The sequence below is a fragment of the Anarrhichthys ocellatus genome, unplaced genomic scaffold, assembly GCF_004355925.1.
Source record: "Anarrhichthys ocellatus isolate YVR2014 unplaced genomic scaffold, GSC_Weel_1.0 scaffold61, whole genome shotgun sequence".
Classification (NCBI taxonomy): Eukaryota; Metazoa; Chordata; class Actinopteri; order Perciformes; family Anarhichadidae; genus Anarrhichthys; species Anarrhichthys ocellatus.
Window position 1 is genome coordinate 409,310 of NW_022280091.1, and position 18,305 is coordinate 427,614.

Sequence of the window (18,305 nt, forward strand, 5' to 3'; positions counted from 1 at the left end):
ACACAATGTAAGAAAGACACTTTAGAGTTGATTTCCCTGACAGTAACAATACACTGCTGTCGATGTATTGCCCAAAAGATACTGTACTAAGAATAGATACAGTATAAAAACCAACAACATGCAGAAGTGGACATGACTCGGCCCGCTTTTATGAGTTTGGTGGTTTGTCACAGCTCTTTGCTGCCATAAAATGTTTTGCATGTTTCGTGACTACATGATGAAAAATATACCAAACACAACAAACTACTGTACGGGTGTAGCCAATGAGAGGGAGGTCCATCACAAAGTCTCACCCTGGTCTTGTATAGGAAGAACTTGCAGTTGGGATAACATTAAAAGAACAGAACAAAAAAAGAGTAAATACATCGGCCCCGTCTTGGAAGGGTTTCATCTTGGTCCTGATGGATGAATGAAAAATGTGAAACACTGTTTGTTCCGTCTCGAACCTCCGGCTGTGGGGCCCTCGTGAAGTCTTTTCTTTATCGTCGTCTGCCATCGCCTGCTCTCTGCTCACTGTGAAGGTCACCAGCGGAGCTGCACAACCAAAGATAACCCTAATGCACATGTAAGCTCAAAGCAGCCACTTAGCTGGGGATATTTACAGCTTTGTGGAGAAGGGAGGTCTGAGGGAGACACTTGAAAAAACAGAGAAGAGCTGAATGGCGAGTGAAGAGTAATGATGTGTTTGTTAGAGATAGTGTGAAGAGTCCCAGGCAGCAGAGCGCTGTGCCTGTGTTCTTTAACTCAACCAACTTATGCAAAGCGGCAGGTTGACTGATAATGTGTTTTTAATTTAAGGCAAGGGCCTGGGGGAGTGTGTACAGGGGGGGGGGGGAATGTAACACACATGAGAGCTGTCAAGTACAACCGCTGTCTTGTGATGTTGGTTCATGTGTGGAGCGGTGTGGTGATTGAGTGCCCTGTGACATTGATCAAAACTAGCAATGAATTCCTACTAACAAGTACTTCCTGTGCAGCCGAAGCTCTGTCGCAGTTCTTTATTGTTCTTCATAATGTTCCTTATTATGATGAACATGGACATTGTAGGTTTTTTTTACTCAATCCAACATACACTGCTGCCGCAAGTACTCAGAAAAGCGCAAAATGTTTCCCAACTATTTTAGGAGCTATATATTTGTATTATATAGAAGTATATATTATATATATCGGTAGTCGGGAGCTTTAATGACAGTTTGTCACTGGTTGCGTCAAAGACAATTATGTATTAAAACACAAATACAACAGAAAACTACATCTAGAAAACATTATTTAGCAATATAGTAAATTCTTTGCTTTCGGAACTGAAAAGAAAAACAACGCAGAGAAAGGCACATCAAGTCGTACTTTATTACAGAGCGCTTTCAGTAAGTTTACCGTAATCCTCGTCTTAATTGTGGGTAAAGAACATGATGAAGTGTTATTTCCACAAATTAACGGCTGTTAAAAGTTTTCTACCAGCCCACCCCGCTCACAGCAAAAATCCGTCACACTGTTGCTGGCATCAATCCGGCAACTTTTCCACATTCATTTCAGTCACAAGACGTTCAAGGCCTGTGGTCATCTCACACCTCCCCACAACCATCTCTCTGTCTGTCTCTTCTGTCTGTCTGTCTGTCTCTCTGCCTGTCCTCAGCCAGCCCTGAACAGCTTTATGTGCGGGTTTGGTGGTTTTGGGAGCTGCTTTGCTCGACATCAATCCAAGCCGGACAAGTGAAAATGCTTTAAAACGACAGAAATCCCCCCCCAAAGCTGATAGTACAGGATAGTACAGGCTTATGTGTTCCAGCGGGATCTAGAGGGAGTTAGATAGAGAGCAGAGGGGGGGGGGGGGGGGGAGCTGTTCCACTGTAGAATTCAATGGAAATTTACATAAAATCAACATATAACAAAAAAAAGTATCCCAGAAACATATAATGGCGGCAGGAGTGAGAGGAAAAGACGAAAAAAGGACAAGAAAAAGAAATAAAATGTTGGAGACAAAGCGAGGGTGGTGGTAAGATATGAAGAAATGAAAAGCACATTTTCATTATTTCATCCCGTCACATTGAAGCACCAATCTTTCCCTACCCCCCCCCCCCCCCCCCCCCCCCCCCCCCCCCCCCCATCTCTTTCTCCCTCATTTCCTTCCATCTATCTCCATGTTTATTTTCTTCCCTTCCAACTTCTCTCGCTCGTCCATCCATCTCTCCTCCCGCCCTCCTGCTCTCTGTCAGTTAGCTCATGTAAACTTTGCTTTCCCTCATTGTTTTTCCAGGGGAAAGTGCCTCTGCTTTTGATTAAGCCCAGAGCCCCGCTTTAATACCATAACGCCCCCTCCTCCTCCACACACACACACACACACACATACTGTACCAACATCATATGTTGCTTTGCTGTTGAGCAGCCGAGTGGTTTGGCTTTTGCAACCAGAGACTGATTGACTGCCTGTATGTCTCTCTTAAAAAATAAGCGTTGTTTGTTTGTGCCTGTCCATATACTGTGTATATATATATATATATATATATATATATATATATATATATACACTCTGAGAGATGAAGGAATACCCAGTTATCAATGTACAAGTATGCATCTACATACAAACAGACACACACAGGTGCTGGTTTGGGAGGTGGACATCAGCGGCACCTGTCTGCCAGCTGTTTTTTGTCCCTTGGGGGGTTGCAGACGTCTGACTGACAGGTGAGGAGACCTGGGGCTGAGAGCCACAACACAGCTGGCCTAGTCCAGATGTAGAGGAGGGATGCAAATCCTGTGAGAGTGTGTGTATTTTTTTTTGTTGTGACTGCTGCTTTTGTTTCGTTTTTTGGGAATACGTATTGTGAACGGGTGAAATCGACAGGCGAAAGCGTGGTCCTCATTTCCTCTGTGCTTTTGTTTCTGTCCTTTCTCTTATTCCTCACTTTTTTGTCATTTTCCAAATACCTCATGCACTTCTGTTATTCATCTTCTTCCTCTCGCTCAGACTCCCCTCTTCATAATTCCATGTCTCCCTTCCTTCTCCCCGCTCTGTCTCTCTCTCTCTTCTCCCTCTCTTCTGCTTCTCCCTCCTTCCTCTCACTCCTGCTGTCCTTCCTTCCCTTGTTGCACTCTCCTTCCCCGGTTCCCTCCATCTCCCCTTTTCCACATAAAGCTGTTTTTCATAGAAGCCCATGCAGCCTGGAATAGCATTCCCCCGGGCGCTGCAGGGTGAAACACTAGACTTTTCTGAGCCCCAGCCAAACAGATGCTGGCTCTTGGAGTCCCACCAGAAACAAGCCTTCATGCTCTCTCTCTCTCTCTCTCTCTCTCTCTCGCATGCTTTTTGTCTCTTCTCTCCCCTTTACTGTCCCTGGTTCCTGGTCTTTCTCCCTGGTCTCTCATTCTACCAACACTTTCTCACACTCTCTTCTCTGTCCGACTCTCTGCCCGACTCTATGTCAAGGGCAACATCTCGGTGTCCTAATCACTTTGCAGAGTGTCGTCCAAGCCGCCCGGTGTCTGGCCTCGAAAGGTCTGCTCAGCCTCCGCTCCGTCGAACTTCCCCTCATCAAAACTCCCTTTGTCAGGTGCCTGTCGCTTTGGTGCCTCCACTTTTGAGCAAAGGCCATGCGCTTGGAAACAAGGGACACAGTGGAAAATTGGGGGTTTTCTTTCTCTCTCTCTTTTCTTTCTCTGACTTTCCTTTTTCTTCTCGCCTTTATCCACCCTGAAGTCTATACTCCTACATTTTCCTTCTTGCTGTCTTTCCTTACAATTCTCGACCCACTTCGTCTCTACTTTTTGGCAGAACTTGCTAGCCTGCACCCCCCTCTTCCACCCTCCTCGTATAGCTCCTTCCTCTCCTTTTTTTTTTCCCTCTCTGCCTTTCTTTCTTGCTTGCTCAGTCTTTAAATTCGCTTGAACCCAGGGACCCCGTCAGTTACGTAAATGGGTTAAACACAGACACACATGTGCTCATATACTGTATGTACACACACTCATGCCTTCGCGTACAACTGCTCTTTTCACTACACACACACACACACACGCACGCACGCACTTTGCTATATGGCCAAACTTGGCTTTGCAGCTTTTGGCAGGCATTCAACTCTCCCCCGGTCTCTACTATCGCTCACTAGCTGATGCAGTGTTTACACGAGCTGCCAGTCACAACCAAATCAAAAGCTTTTCCCTCTGAGCTGAGAACAGTTGGGGGCCGAGGAGGTATGCTGTGAGCGGGTATGTTAATACTGAATTGACATTGGCTGAATGTAGGCATTTGTGTAAGTGCTGCTCTGCATCCACTCGACCTCACTAAAGCTCGCTTTTTGATACCGGTCCTCCTCAGGGTGGAGCTGAATGATGACTCCTGACACTTTAAAAAAAACCTCTGGTCTTAAGTGGCTTCAGCGACGTAATTACTGATGCCTTGATGGATTGAATTATTTTATATCTCGATCATTTTACATCTGGTCCTGACAAAACAGCCATTCATACTCAGCATGAACCCTACGAACCCCAGGGTACGTAAGCCTGTTATAAGGTTATGTAACATATTATGGTGGCTGCACCAGGCATTACATCACTGGTTAGATTACAACGGGATCAGGTCCGCTCACACACGACCCCAGCATACACACACACACACACACACACATTGCTTCCCATTTTATAGCTCTATATACAGTGTAGATAAAAGCTCATGTGTCTGTTTAACGGGTCCTGCTCATAACAAACAGTGGTATTAATGTTTTGTTTCTGTTTCTGTTCCCAAGAATCAGGAGTGTGTGTGTGTGTGTGTGTGTGTGTGTGTGTGTGTGTGTGTGCGGAGGCTCTACCTGTATGTTTTAGCAGGCTTTGGATGTGTTTTTTTCACTGAATTTAATTGATTAGGGTCAAAGGCAGAAGCTAAGCAAAGCACTGTTAATATGGATTAACTGTACAGCACATTCAAAAAAAAAACGTAGTCCAGTTGCCGTGTGGCTAGTCAGATATTTTGTGTGTGTGTGTGTGTCAGCTGGGGTCGAGTACGGGGATGATGTGCGGGGTGATTGTGGTAAGGAGGTGAATTAGATTTAGAATTAGAATTAGTGAAGAGACGACGTTAAGCGGGATGGGCTTACAGGCTAAATGCCGCGAGGTGATTGTGGGGTGGGGGGGGGTTGATCCTTATATAAACATTCATACACACAAAAACACACACACACAGCGAGATCAATCAATAGATAAATGCTCGCTGCTGGTCTCCGTGTGGAAAGACTGAGGACAAGAGTAAAAGGATGGGGGAAAAAGAAATAGGGCAGACAAACGAGGACACACACACAAGTGTTCAGTGTGTGGTGTGTTAGTGACTTGTGCTCTATTGGTACACACATGCTTTGTCTGTGATCCAAACTCTAAAAACACTGTAGGCCTCTGTTGTCTGGCTGAAGCCTTGGAGTCGCCCGCAGGTCGTCTGCCCAGACCGAGTGCTCTTTTTCTGGGGACAGAGAGCGAGGACGGCAAAAGCTTGTGAGAAGAAGACTCGTGTGTGTGTGTGTGTGTGTGTGTGTGTGTGTGTGTGTGTGTGTGTGTGTGTGTGTGTGTGTGTGCACATATACATTTATCCGATCACAAACACACTCCCCAGGGATGCTTTATTTCTTTCTCCCAATCACTAAATCGCTCTCACTCTCTCACACACACACACAGTGTGTGCATTGACCCTGTGTGACAGCGATGCGGCTCCCCGGTGAGTGCCTATACCACCAGACAGATGGTGGTCTGCTTTACTGTACATCTACATCCTGATTGGTTTATCTGCTTGTCTGTGTTGGTGGCAACTTGTTTGTCCGGACTCCAAGCTGTTGGGAGTTCTGGTAGCTCTGAGGGTTACCACTAACACCATTTGCTGGATTAGCTTGTTGACATTGTATGTGCATTGTTATTTAGTCTTTCCTGTAGAGTGACTCATCCTCGCATATGTTAGATTTTTTTTTAGGGCCATCTGTCCCGTCCTAGAGCAGTAATCTTCTCTCTTACTCTATTACTAACTCAGCATGTGTCGGTATGCATGTGTGTTGGAGCATTAGATGCATGCATAGACTGTATGTAAGGAATGAACGTGACTTCAGCCATTGGGTTTTTGGACTGACGATTTGAAGCCTCGAGTTCGGCATTTTGTCTGTCGCCATATTGTTTTTTGCAACCAGAATTAACACAAGAGGCTGAACTAAGTAGAACCAACGCTGAAGAAGACATTTTAGGCAACCAAAAATGTTACAATTAACTTTCATGAACTGAAACCCCACTGGGAAAGGATTTAAGTTTTAAGATGAAAACAGGGACGACAACACCTGTCAATCACAAGGTAGCCACACCCCACAAAGCATACCCTGCTTTATGGTCTATTTTACTCTAAGTGGGATCATAATTTATTAAATGAACATCATGCTGTATTGAAGAAGACTTGAAACTAGAGATTGGCACCATCAATTCATATTTACAATGTTTACTGAGGTAATTAGTCAAGTGAGGAGTCATTTTCTCACAGACTTCTATACAATCAGACTTCTTTTTGAAACCAGAGGAGTCGCCCCCTGATGGCCATTAGAAATAATACAAGTTTAAGGCGCTTTTCAGACCCGGATGTTGCTGCCCGGATGATCTTGAACGCGTGTAAGCCTTTTTAAGATCAAGATCAATATGAATTACTTACACATACACACACACACATTCCTTTGAGTGATTTTGTCTGCAAGTGCTTTACGGTATTTATGGGCTCACGTGTTTTTGGGCGTTGCCTTTAGGAGGAATTTCCTGCTTGAATGTTTTGCCGAGAATCCTCCAGCCAGCTGTTCATGCACAGCCCCGTTTCATTAATTGAATCTACATCCATGCACACTTAACATTCACCTGTGCTTGTGACCCTCAGCTGAATGAAAGATCACATCCAGGCAGACACAAGCATGTCCTCACAGGGTCGTCCATTGGTGAGACTGACTACTGGGTTGACTTCGGACTCGCCGTGGCGCCTGGCTCCAACTCCCTCACATGACCTCACCCTTTGCCCCTCACCACTCTCCCCATCTGCCCTCACCCGGCCGTACAATGGACAATGAGTGCCTCAAGAGTGTGTGTGTATGTGTGTGTGTAACGATAACCAGCTCTCTTTCATCTCTTACATATATTGTGTGTTTGATCCATGAGTCCATGAGGCAGACTGGTTAAGATGGCAGCTCAGCTCACTCAAGGGCACAAGTTCACTGTCTCCTCTGCCAGTTCTCTGCCAACTCTTCTCCTCTCCCTTGCTTCTTCTCTTCCGCCGCCCTCCCACATTCTTCCTGCATAGCCTTTAATCCTCAGTCTGCGTAGCAACACTCAGACACACCAGCATACACACCGACGCGCTGGTTTCGAAAACGCACACGGCCGCCAACATGAACGCATATTGACATGTCACAAAATGAGCGAACGTCAACCCTCGTCAACCTTGTCAAACTCATGGCTGTGATTGGCCAGCGTGTGTCCACACCCCCATATGCACACAAACTCTCACACACACATAAGTACATTCAAACACACTGTTTGCTCTACTTCCTGCGTTGAGCTGTCTGGCTGGCATCATCTCCAGCTACAGTGCCAAAGGGTCAAAGGTGACCACCGCTTGGCAGCACTAGCTCCATGTCCTTCCGCTCTTCTGTGTGTGTGTGTGTGTGTGTGAGTGTGTTGTCAACGTGACAGCGTGACCTCTTTGATCATGTTCGCTCCCCTGGAGTTTTCCTCCATGTATATATTCAATATCATATACACAGCCTTTATATCCTTCACTGTTTTCACTCTACTTGCCAACAGCTCCTTTCCTCCTCTCCTGCTAGCATCCGTGCTCCTCCTCTTCTTTTGATTCCCCCCCCCCCACACACACACACACACACACACACCCACCCACCCACCCACCCACCTCCCACAGCCCTCTTACTTTCTGCCTCCCACCCTCCCTCTGTCCTCTTGGCACAAACTGACAATATTGAGTCACTTGGATTGTTCTTACTTCCCAGTGAGACGCATATTGTGTCAGCGTCCAGCCCCTCTGCGTGCTGCACCGTACAGCCCTAAAGGGAGCAACACCTACTGTATGTAACAGCGGGTGTAAGTGTGTATTGAAATTACACTGTCGCATTTCTTTTTAAATGTATGACTTCATTCTAATTTTATTGAAAAAGTTATTTTCCCAACAGAGAGTAATTTAGATTATGACTTTTTATGCATTCCCAACGGAACAATCATTATTTTCAGATGCGCTAAAACGGAAGGATTCTGCCTCTGCTTTCATCGTTGCATTCCTCCTGAGCAAAGAACTTAAGAGATGCTCTGTAATTGGGTCTCTTGCTTTCCAGTGCAGCGCATTCACCCAGCTGACTTACTGACGTATTGTTATGTTCATAAAGTGGCACATTTGCGCCGAGTTTTCATTGAAGTGTTCCTCGGGAGAAAAAAGACTTGGCTGCAGGAACAATGTTTGTTATCACGGTTATCTCAGTGGTGCTTTTGGAGGAGTTGGCAACCTTGCTCAGTATCACTTTGTGTGTGTGTGTGTGTGTGTGTGTGTGTGTGTGTGCATGTGTGTCTCTGTGTTGAGGATGTTTTCTCACTCTTATCGACGTGTCCTTGGCTGTGCAAGTGCACCAGCCTTCTATTAGTGTAATTCACTTTCTTTTATGTGACTTGAAAAGAAATGCAAATAGCTTGGGAGATAAACGTGAGGAAAAGAAGAAAAAAAAAAGCAGGTGGTCAACACGTCATTCATTTAAAAAAAACAAAAAACTGAAATGAATGATGTGTTGTAAGCAGGTCGATAAATACAGATAAAGAGACACATGGAGTGTGACACAGGAAGAGAGACAAAGACAGTTCCAGCGATAGAACACGGGAGAGGCTTACCTTAAAGTACCCCTCTGCTGGCCAGACAGGAAGCGTGTGTAACAGCCTCAGCACAAAGACCCACAGTGTGTATCTGGGCCAGCAGGAAGAGGGAACCGAGGGAGGAGAAATCCAAGTCTCAACACAGGCCTTCCCTCGCTCCCCGAGCTCTATATTCAGCTCTGCACTGCACTGCACTTTCTCCGCGACGTTTTCGGCTTTCTCTTTTTGCAAAGCTGCGCTCAACTGCTCACTTCACTCCAGTCCTCTGAAGTAAATCAACACTGTGCAGCGTTTTACACGACTTATTTTCGTACTCTGCTGACCCCCGTGCGTCCTCCCAGTCTCCCTTGTAGTTTCTTTTCTCCCTGCTTCCTTCCTGCAAAGTTTTCCCCTTCTTTTATTGCTCTCCTCTTCTGCCGCAAACACTGCCATGTCCTTTTGTTTTCATTTTCTGACCGAGCTCTTTTTCTCTTGCAAATCTACCTCCCCCCCAGCTCACACATCTTTCTATCTCTTCTGCAACCTTTCTGGTAGCTTTGCCACTCTCGAGCTGCCTCTTTGTCTTAACAGCGCTCAGCTTCGGTTGGAAAGTGTCAGGCTTTTTGATTCGAGACACTTTCATTTCAAGGCGATAGTGTGCACGCTCCGTGTTGGATCTTTGCTATCTGAGGGCAAAATGCAGCAGGGATAAGCTCCTACTCACATCTCAATAATATTCACGGCTCCATATTTCACTTTGATTTTATTCATGTCACATCTCTCTCTCTCTCTCTCTCTCTCTCTCTCTCTCTCTCTCTCTCTCTCCCTATTCATCTCTTTGTCTCCCTTTTCTCTCCGTTTCTGGCCTGCTTCTCCCGCACAGTCTAGAGAGTGAAGTCTGAGCTAGCTGAGAAGCCTGGCCCAGGGCCTTGTTGCTTTATTTGCATTTCACCATGCTCTCAATGTGCCAGGAAAATGCCACCCGGTGGCGATAACCTCGTACTGCAGCCACCCATTCCATGTGTCCGCCTCTCTGATGTTTGTATCATGTGAAGGGGAACAGGTTTCCTCCTGTTCCCCTTCTCTTTCCCTTTCCGGCCTTTGTGCAGCTGTATTTATGTGGGCTACGCAGAGACACCGGTCCTTAACACGCTCGGGCCCCTGCGCTGGTTGATGCCTTTAAGCTGAGTGGAGATGGAGGGTGACAGGGTAATAATGCTGGTGTCAACACCGCTTACAGGACAGTTATATCAGTATCAGCTCAGCGGGGGGGACGTTCACACTCTGTTAGGCTGGGTCGTGAACTGTGCTGGGGGCCCCCAGCCTCAGACACACACACACACACATGCAGTACGCTCAAGCTTCTGCTAATGAAGCAGCTTAAACGCAAAATGCTCAAACTCGCATGCTGAACACAAACTGCAGCGCATGTACACATGCACTGACATGTTCTTTTTAACACATCCTCGTGATTCCGTGTAAGTGTTACTTTTTAAAGCAAATTCTCCACGCGTTAAAGAGGTTTATATATTCAAATTGAATCAACTAAGTCGGCCACACTTCATATCAGAGCCTTGTGTGCTTTCTCTCCCTGACACGTGTCAGCTGGAGGAGTACATTTGTACAAGTGTGTGTTTTTTTGTTTTTGTGTGTGTGTGTGTGTGTGTGTGCGAGGCTGTGTGTCTTCTTGTCTGTTGAAGTAGGATTTTCGCTCCTTGAGCCCTAGCGGTCCTTCAGGACTTTTGAGCGGCTGTCCAAAAGCAAGTCTTGTCAGCACGACTCCAAAGCACAGAATCCCATTTACACTCGACTATCCATATTAATTATGAATCAGAGTTCTGTTGGAGGCCTCTGTTACGGCATTGCATAGCAATGATCATAGTAATCAAATGGCGATGCTAACAGGAAAAGGAAATTACAACAAATATAATGGAGGCTCTTGTTTAGTTTTCCATAGAGCTTCTGAATGAGTTCCAGGTTTGCTTTGATTTGACTCTCTGTCTTAGGATACACTTAAATGAACAAGACACGCAGAGGAGAGTGAATTCATTCTCTGCTCAGGTAGGCATTACTACACCATATCTTTACATAGCAAGTAGTTGTTTGCTGCTATACTAATGCTCTGAACCGTATATTGCACCTTAAAGAAGTGGATTATATATTACATGGATATGCTTCAACCAAGAGTGTTTGAACTGACATTAGTTCGGTTTTAACTCCTTCACCACTGCATCTATCCATGAGCCCAAACTTCATTAAAACCCAGACTTTTATCATGGCACAAGAGCCGCACAAGTTGTTACGGTGTCATGCCTCTGTCTTTTTTTGATAATTCGGCAGATTTTTTGCAGCTTCAATATTCGTCACATTACTACACTTAACACACTGTCGTTATTCCACACGTCAAACTTTCCCCCTCTGTCAGGACAAGAATACTTCTTCTGATGCCATTTCAATCTCCACAGCTTCATCTTTCAATATGCGTAACCAAGAACGAGCTGACGAGCTCTTAAATACTGGCAAGGCATTGTTTCACATGCTCTGATTTAAGGAAACAAGCCATGGCACGAGTGCGGATACTAAGTCCATGACTCATTTTCAGCTCAATGCAGTAAAGTGGCAGAGGAGGGCAACATGAATGAAAGTATGTTAAACTGTTTTATGGGAGCACCCTTTAAAGGAAAACGAATAAAATGAACTTGATCTAATGATGGGAGTTGACTTATCAAATCTTTACCGATGTTGATGTCATTGGGACATACAAGCCTAAGTTAGGAGAACCCAGTGACAAATCCAACATACAGCTAACGAGACTTTTACTCACACTTGTGAAACCAGGCCTGATTCATGCACACACACACACAACAGTGGATTCACACATCCTGTACTTAGGTTCCTAACTCTCACGGGAAGTCATTTTACACCAGTCTGAGTCAGCGTTGGCTTACTTTAAATGCCACAAGTGAATGAGTTCACCCTTGATTATGCAGAATATATCTGTTTACTTTTAAGCCTTTCAACAAAATTCTGAATTGCTTTTATTTGACTTTTATTTTTTTTACCACATACTGTACAGTAACAAAGCCCTTAAAGTCTTTGTAATTGGTATACCTTGGGTTTTCATGCGCTCACTCTTGGAATTTCCCAAAATTGATTTTTATAGGCCATTGGGTAGGCTAATTTAATATAATCTGCCCCGTTTTGGGGATTCTACCTCTGGGCCTACAACGTCATAATTAGCCTAGCTTATATTGTAGCAGCTTGGGAATACCCTGGCGACTTCACCAAGCCAATAACTTTGGATAAAACATGTCTGGAGAAACAGTTAGGGACCCAGTTTTAGGAGGCCCTGTGTAACCCACGGTTGGGTCTCAACCCAGTGATGGAGATGCATTATGCTGTGTCGCTGTGTCACACAGGTCCACAGTAATCTACATTAAAGGAGCCAAGAGGTGATGGTGGGGTGAGGACACGAGGATGAATGGAGAGAGGGAAGAACAACGGGGAGGAGTGAACGGGATAAATAAGGAGGGGGGGGAGGCATGGGCATCCAGCCAGCCACATACCCTCCACTCGGCACCCCACCCTCTCACTATCACCCCCTCCGCCCATTCCCTGCGAGTTCATGCATGCTATCTCGACCCACAACCCCCTCCTTTCCCCTCTCTCACACTTTCTTTTGCTCCTGTTCCCATCCTCCATGCTCCCAGCCTTGTAATCCCCCTCTCCCTCCTCCCTCCATCCTCTCCCACTCGCTCCCATCCTCTCCTCCTCCTCCCCTCCATCTCTCGCTTTTCTTCCCATCCCTCCCCTTCGTCTCTCAGCATCCCTCTCTCCTGGGTCTCTCTCGCCGTGGTGTGGTGCTGTTGGCAGAGCGTGGGCGCAGGCGGCACACAGACGGGAGCACAGATGGGCAGCAAGCTGCGCAGGGCGGCCAGGCACACCTGCTCCACACACACACACACACGCACACACATATAGAGCCCTACTCTGCCACCTCGCCACACAGCCTGCCTGGGACAGTGATACAGGGAAGCAAACACAAATACACACGAGCATACATACATACTGACATACATTCATTTGTACATCCATACGTACAAACGTTTGTGCATACATAGATTAGATACTATGCAAACAGTAATACACACGTTCCTATACACACATGCAATACCGAATTTCACTTTTTATTTATTTTTCCTTCTCTTATAAGATTTCAAGTTTCACTAAGTAACTTATAAGTTTATGCTTTCATTTGTAAAGGTCACATTGGCAGAATTACTGTGCGCGCACGCACACACACACAGTAGCCACGATAAAGAGTTGTGAACACTAAAACAGAAATATACCCTCATATGACACAGACTTAAATAATTAAAGTATAAAACGGAAAAAAATATATATAAATAAAAAATAATAAAATAACATCCAATAAAAGAGCTGAGTGAACATCTGTGTGGGATAGCCGGGGGGATTAGGAGGGTTTGGAACATTTTAAGCGCATTAAGGATTAAAAAAAGGTCAGAATGTTTAGCAACATACCGATAAACCTCTTAAGCGAAACCCAATTGGGAGGCTGTACCGCGTTATCCTGTGTTTTGGGGAGGAGAAGAGAGCAGAGGAGAGGGGGGGGGGGGTGGTCGAGTTGACATTTGTTCCAACAAGGAGGGAAATCTCTGTGAACCGACAGTCTGTGCACATGCATGCATGTAGCTGCACATATGGACACACGCTGGTTTGATGGGGCCACAGAGTACATCAGCTCACTTGTTGGTTTTGTACATTGATGTCAGGAGCATGCGTGTTTGTACTGCACAGTCGCTCACGAATGACCAGCACTGTTTATGCATCTGTCAAACAGTGGTGCGCCACTGCAGGCCACACTTTTACATTTTTTGACCTTGACTTTTACTTTGGTTTTCATCCCATGTTTGTAATCAGCATTCAGCTCGTACATTCCGCACTTCGGGAAAAAAGCAATTTGTTGCATTTTTGGTTTTGTCTGTTACCGTAGGGTGCATGTTTGAATGTGTTTTAATCTGGGGTTGTTGGGTTTTTTTTTTGGGTTTTTTTAAGTTCAATGCTTCGCTCCGTCTGCTCGCCACGAGGAGTGACAGACTGGAAAAATCTGTCTGACCCCTGTCACCAGTCGGTCAACAGCACAATCTTAACAGCTCACTGAGCCAAAACCTAATCCACAACTGGTGGATGGATGGTGGCTTGGTTGGTTGGGTGGTTTGATAGACAGGGTAACAGTTTTTTTTTGTTTTGTTTTCTGAACCTGGAGATCAACAGTACAGCAGGTAATTAAGGGGAACAGAGTAGAGTAGTGAAGAGAATGAATAGAAGAGGGGGTGGGGCTTGAGAATGATTCGTCGTGTTGGTTGAGAATAGGGATGGAGATGCTTATAGAAGACCGGATAAGAATGTCAACCATAAAACCAAGAAAAAAAGGATGAGAATGCAGTCCAGATTGAATTAATGCAGAGGCACGCCACAGAAATGCGCGCCGGATGTCAGAGGGATGGTATGGGATCGTGAGAGGGTGAGAGCACCCACAGTGGGAGGTACAGTGTCAAGGCCGTGATGACTGGGGTTATGTTGATTGCGGTGAGGGTCGTGAGATTTGCCCCGGAGCCTGCAGGGAAACTCTGTAATCAGCAACCAATGACAGCAGCCGCCACGAAGCTGCAGCCACAAAGAATCACTACAGTTAGAGAGCAAACTCCCAGAAAACTCACCACCTGGCAAGCCTCGACGTATCAACTTGCCATGTGCTAAAGGGCTAACATGTGAGCAAACATTTGCTCATATTTCTTGCTACTTGTCAAATTTTGGTTGAATATCAGCGCAGGTTTGGTCTGCCAACTGCTACCAAATTGATCCCAGTCTTTTCATCTTACTGGAACTGGATCTCGCCGTCTCCACCAGCCGCTCGTTTATATTGGCTCCGCAATACAGAGCAAGATTTAGTAGAAGCATGACTTTTCAAATGTTTTTATTCATATCAATTGCTGAAAATGTGCACCTTACTTACTCTCACTTGAAAGGTGTTTCACGCCAATTTCACATTGGTGAGTGCAAGTGAGGAATTGAGCACGAAGCAAAAATCTAAGTTATAGAATTGTGTTTAAATCTTAACGTCTGACTTGAAAAATGTATTTTTAACCAAGTTGGTGGGGAAAGCCATGTTTCTGCTCATGCCTGTGGCACCCCATTGCCCCAAACTGTTTCATCAAGATCGACTCATTTACTGAACCACGTAGAGTCGATCTTGCCAATCCAGTGCGGGTGGGACTGGGGCTTAGTGTAAAACCAGGTGAAACAGGTGTAGATGACTGATGCGGAGACCCGAAAGGCCCAAAGCACAAACCACTTTTTTAGAGGAAAACCTCAAATGTGATGGTTCCAGTGTTTAATCACGTTTGCCAAACAGTTGGTTATCAAAAATGAAGCACAGCCTTACATGTGCTTCTTGTTTCTATTTGTACATCATCGGGTCAAACACTGGACACTGTTAATCTGTGTGTATTTTTGTTTTAATACACTGGTGTGAAAGGTTTGAGGTTAGAGATGGGCTTGCTGGCGGTGGAGGTGGAGGGGCATCCAGAGGGGACTGCAGGACTATGATTGGGGTTGCTAAAGGGAGGGCTTTGGGGGGCTGCGGTGGGAAGATAAGAGGCTGGATGTGTGGTTAGGAGGCTGGGGAGGGAGTGTGGGGGGGGGGGGCTGCTGTTGTAGGCAGCAGCTGGCAAAGCGGTGATAACCAGCAACCAGACCTCCTCTGTCTTGCCACCTTCTCCCTGTCCTCTTCACTTGTCTACCCAGCTATATGATGCACTGTTGGACTCCACAGTGACACTGATTTCCAGTGACTGATGTAGTGCTGCATTGTAAGTGCAGTGTTAGTTGACTAAGCAGCCCGAGCTCAGAAGACTAGAACTGTTGAAAGCTCTGGTTTCTAGCAAGGAATGAAAAAGTAGTCGTCGCGCTGTAAACCAACTTGTATCCTCCCGTCGTCCGTACTCTGAGAGCCGATGCGGTTTGGCCTCTCGAGGCCTCGGGGTGATGTTGAGGACAGCTATCAGTGTCACTGCCACTGCACATGTTCACCCTGACAGTCTCTTATCTACCATGAGCCTCAGTTTTCACTCATTGGTCTCTCACACCTCTGCAATAGCAGAACATTTTGGGGTCATGACAGGCCACCGGTGCGCCATTTAAGAGAACAGTGTGGGCAGGATTTCCAAGTGCAGGGTTTTTCCTAAATGTGATATGTCCACACTGAAAAACAACTGTCCTCTGTTACTTAGTAAGATACACAGTATATGATTCCAAAGTAGGGGACATCTTGGAAATGTAGTCCTTAAATAAAGATAGCAAGTTGTTCATGGTGTTAATCTGTTATGGTAAGAAGGTCTGAACTTGTTCTTTTAGCTGTCGAGATAAACTTTATGGGTCTTTGTAACATTTAGCAGGTACCAGGAACAGACTCAGCACTAATTAAAACTTACATTTTCATTCATCTTCACATTAAATCTAAACATAACTGAGCATCGTGCACCACACTTAGATTGTTTCATCTTGATGCCATTGGTATTGTTAAAAACAATCAACTGATTGCGTAGCATGAATGTAGATATACAAAAATGCTGAAGCCAGATGGCATTGGTTCTGTCAGCAGGTAGATACAATCAGACAAACAAAATCCACATTTCATAAGTGAAGAACATTAAAGGCAGGGTTGGTAATCCTGAGAAACTAGCAAGAGTACCCTAGATTTTAGGAAATACCCAGCCCAGTGTTGCCAACTCTCCTCCAATGATAGTAGCTAGCAGCACTAGCGCCAAACGTTGCTCAATCTAGCAAGAAAGTTGTCGGCAACACTGACAGCCCGTCCCTTCGAGCCTGATTGGACGGGCTTATTACAGTGCTGCAACAGACACAGATACCTTATGTCTTTCTTTCTTTTTGTCAGAGATTTGACACGTTGATTGCTGTCAGGATGCAAAGAGAATTTCTGCAACAATATTACCAAACCTGCCTTTGCGAAAGCCTTGAAACATAGTCAGTAGATATGACAGTAGAGTAATAAAAACCTAATAGAAGCAGGCGTTGCTAAGAAGTGACTTCTTCTTCTTCTGTTATGTGACATTTGTACCTTGAGCCTCCATCTGTGATCGTACGTTCCCGTTGAAGTCTTGTGGCAGCAAAGCGTACCCTGCAAACTTAGCCGTTGGACTCAGATATCTCTCCAGCATACTGCGCATACAGTAAGGTGGCTGTGTGTCTACCCAGTGCATGTATGGTGTGAGAAATAGGCTGTTTACAATATTGTAGAGCCCTGTGGTGAAATACTACATGACGGCAAAAGGTCCAGTGAAGTCAGGTTGTTTTTCTCAACAGCTTTCATTGGCCATCATATATGTTTACTCTTGAGTGTGTACCTCAGTGTTTGTCCACGTAGGAGTGTGTGTGTGTGTGTGTGTGTGTGTCTGTGTTTGAAAGTGTCTGGGTGCGTGCGCGTTGGGGGCGCAGCCTCGTATGTTTGGAGTGAGTGCCGTCAGTTAGCTGGAATGTGGCGCTACCGCCAATGCTAAGATGGCTGCCAAGCTCTAAGATGGCTGCCAGGATTACACCCAGCCAGTGAGAGAGACGCAGAGGAGCGGGAGATTCTGCATGAGAAGAGAGGGGGAAAAGAGAAGCCCTCGTTCCTTTTTCTGTGTTCTTTCTTTCTTCCATTCTCGCTCTCGTCCGTCTCGCCCCTCTCTCTGTGGATAAGCAGTGCTTCGTAGGCAGCGAGACAGGTCTGTTATTGTTTCTGCTCAGTAATCTGTGGCTTAGTGTGGCTGCAAGGCAAGTGCTGCTGGCAGGAGTCTGTGTGCTCTGTTATCACCTACAGCCTGCAGATAAACACCTCCTTTAGCTAGCTTGCTAGCTAGCCACAGCCTAGCAAGGCCTGAGTGGCTGGCGGGTAGCATTAGGGCCCCCACACCGGGCCTGGAAGTGAAGCGCAGTCTTTCTCACCAACTCGTGTCACGCGGTCACAAATACAGAGGAAGCACATGCAGCTGCCCAGCCTGTGTTGTATATTCATAAACATACATGAGTACACATGTTTTGACATCTTCTTTTTCCACATCCCGGACAAGAACACACCGTCTGTAGACCGACTTTTCTCAGCACTCGTGTTACAAAAACCTCCTCTCGCACCCTCCTATTTCCGCCTGCAGTTCCTCCAGGTCTAATTGTGGCCTTATGTTGCCAAAACTTGGCGTATTTGTGTCTGCACATGTGAGTGCTTTCGTCGACCAGTCATAACAGGTGTGTGTGTGTGTGTGTGTGTGTGTGTGTGTGTGTGTGTGTGTGTGTTTGTGCAGATGCGTGTGTGTGTGTGCGCATGTGTTTGTGTGGCTCTATTGTCATTGGATCCCAAGAGGAAGAGTTTTGCCTCAGACTCCCAG

The 18,305-nt window shown here is 45.8% G+C and overlaps 1 protein-coding gene across 9 annotated transcripts in view; it reads left to right on the forward strand.

The window, feature by feature from the left end:
- nfixa (nuclear factor I/Xa) overlaps positions 1–18,305 on the forward strand; it is a 113,518-nt gene that overhangs the window by 71,140 nt on the left and 24,073 nt on the right. The window lies entirely within an intron of this gene.